Here is a 2,945-nt window from a genome sequence, read left to right as displayed (position 1 = left end):
TGTGGTTTGCATCTTTCTGTGCTGATTTGGATCTGAAAAACAAGAACCGTGTTCATTCGGGATCACAGTGTGGAAAGATAATTGGACAAAGGTTCAAAACTGTCTCTTCCTCTTTTATTCTGAGAACATTAGTTTGTACTGTGCTTAGATATCTGAGAGGCATTTGATAAGGTGCACGTCAAAGATTATTGTGGAAAATGAAAGTTCGTGATTTTGGGGGTAGGGAGAGAAAATTCTCTGCTTCATAAGAAGCAGGGAGTAGGAATAAATAGGTATTTTTCAGGTTGGCAAACAAAATAAGTGATGAGCTGGAACCTTAGATATTCTCAGTTTTTATAAATAACTTGGATGTCGAGACGAAGGATTTTGTTTGTCAAATTTGCTGATGACACATAGAAACATAAAAATAGGAGCAGGACTGGGCCATTCGGGCCTTTCAGTCTGTTCTACCATTCAATGGGATCGTGGCTGATCATCCAGCTCCAATCATCTGTTCCTGATATTCTCCCATGTCCTTGAATTCCTTTCAGTCTAGACAAAACGATAGGCGGGTAACTCAGTTGTGATGAGGACATAAGGAGGTTGGCAGAAAGATATGGATACATTATAGGAGTGGAGAAAAAAACCTGGCAAATGGAGTATAACATGGGAAAATGTGAAACTGTCCATTTGGGAAGGAAGAAAAAGAAGCATATTATCTAAACAGTGAGAGATTGCAGTGGGATCTTGGTGTCCGAGTGCAGAAATCACACAAGGTTAGTATGCAGGTCTGACAAATAACTAGGAAAGCAAACAGAATGTTATCATTTGTTGTGAGGGGAATTAAATATAAAGTAGGAAGGTTATGCTTCAGTTATACAGGACAATGGTGAGGTCATGTCTGGAGTCCTGTGTACTGCATTGATCACCTGATATTTGGAAGGATGTCAGTGTTGTTGCAAATGGTTCAGGGAAGGTTTACCAGACTAATATCTGACATGAGTGGGTTGTCTTATGGAGGAAAGGTTGAACAGGTTGGGCCTGTATCTGCTGGAGGTTACAAGAGTAAGAGACAATGTGATTGAAACATAAAAGATCCTATGGAGCCTTGACAGGGTAGATATGGAGAGGATGTTTCCTTTTATTGGAGAATCTCAAACTAAAGGTCACTGTTTAAATATCGGGGGTCACCCATTTGAAACAGAGATGAGAATTTTTCTTTCCTTTAGAAGGTTGAGTCTTTGGAACTATCTTCTTGAAAAGGTGATGGAAACAGAACACTTAAATACTTTAAGGCAGCGATAGATAGATTCATGTTAAGCAAAAAAGGTGAAACGTTATCAGGGATAGGCAGGAATGTGGGTTTGAGCTCAGCCTCTGATGTTCTGGTGAAAGCAATTCAATGTTTGTCCAAGCTCTCCTTCTAGCTAATATACTGTAATCCAAGCAAAATCCTGGTAAACCTCTTCTGCACCTTCTCCAAAATCTTCCAATAGTGTGGTGACCAAAACTGCTCACAATTCTCCAAATGTGGCCGAACTAAAGACTTATACAGCTGCAATGTGACTTACCAAACTTTATACGCAGTGCCATGACTGATGAAGGCAAGTATGCCGTATGCCTTCTTTAGTACCTTATCCACTTGTGTTGCCACTTTCAGGGAGCTATGGACTTACACCCCAAAATCCCTCTGTATATCAATGCTCCCAAAGGTCCTGCCATTTACTGTATACTTTCCTGTTGCATTTGACCTCCCAAACTGTATCACCTCACACTTACCTGGATTAAACTCCATCTGCCATTTCTCCACCCAACTTTCCAACAAATCTCTATCCTGCTGTATCCTTTGACAGCATTCCTCACTATCCACAACACCACAAATTTTCTAGTTGTCTGCAAGCTTACTAATCACACCACTCTCATTTCATCCAAGTCATTTATATGTATATATTACAAACAGAGGTCCCAGGACTGATCCTTGCAAAACACCACTGGTCACAGGCCTCCAGTCAGAAAATATCCTGTAGCCCTTCTTAAACAAAGGAACAACATGGCTAGTCTCTGGTCTTCCTCCCCTGTGGCTAAAGATGATACAAAGATTTCTGTCAAGGCCCCAGAAATCTCTTCCCTTGCCTCCGTCAGTATCCTGGGATAGATTCCATCAGGCCCTGGGGACTAATCTACCTTAATGTTTTCCAAGACACCCAACACCTCCTCCTACTTAATATCAATGATTGGAGTGAGAAAAATGGGTGGATTATAGAGATGAACAACTTTACAGAATTGTGGAGGCTAAATGTGAAGAAATTTGAATTCAAGAATGTTAAATGTGATGCTTTGTGGGAAATCAGAACATTTTCAAAATTTTCCTCTCTCAGTGGCCCTGAAAGTTTGAGATCTGAGGGGAGGTAGGGAAGAGGAAATTGGGAGGTGAATAGGAGGATGTGGGGGTTAGACAGTGATGGGCCACTGAGAATGAGGGAGGGTGAGGAGTGACAGGAGAGTGAGGAGGAATTGGTGATGCAGTGGAATGGGGATAGGGCTGTAAGGGCTGAGGGGGTGCCTGTCGCTGTTGGCTCTAAGTGAGTGAGTTCTGTGATTCCGAAACTAATGAAAATATTTTGCTTGTTTTTCTGTGGCACACAGAACAGAATTTTCCCCCAGTTTGATGGTTGATGACAGCTGTAAGTTAAGCCCACTGTGACATTGCTAGGACTGTGAGGAACCCAAACTTCAAATCCTGCCTGTGATTGGTTGGTAAACCATGGACAGCCACAGCTCAGGACTTTGATAGCATGAAAGTAAAGTGGCCAGTGCACAGCGAGCTTCTCATGTTCCGTTATGGATTCAGCTGCTGTATCTATCTGAGATAACAAGGTGTACAGCTGGATGAACACAGCAGGCCAAGCAGCATCAGAGGAGCAGGAAGGCTGACGTTTCGGGCCTAGGCCCTTCTTCAGAAAATC

At 42.3% G+C, this 2,945-nt stretch overlaps 1 protein-coding gene across 2 annotated transcripts in view; it reads right to left on the bottom strand.

Moving 5' to 3' along the window:
- LOC125484387 overlaps window positions 1-2,945 on the bottom strand; it is a 15,582-nt gene that overhangs the window by 7,428 nt on the left and 5,209 nt on the right. The window lies entirely within an intron of this gene.

This window comes from Rhincodon typus, chromosome 1, assembly GCF_021869965.1.
Source record: "Rhincodon typus isolate 14 chromosome 1, sRhiTyp1.1, whole genome shotgun sequence".
Lineage (NCBI taxonomy): Eukaryota > Metazoa > Chordata > Chondrichthyes > Orectolobiformes > Rhincodontidae > Rhincodon > Rhincodon typus.
This window is presented reverse-complemented; position numbering and strand designations above follow the sequence as displayed.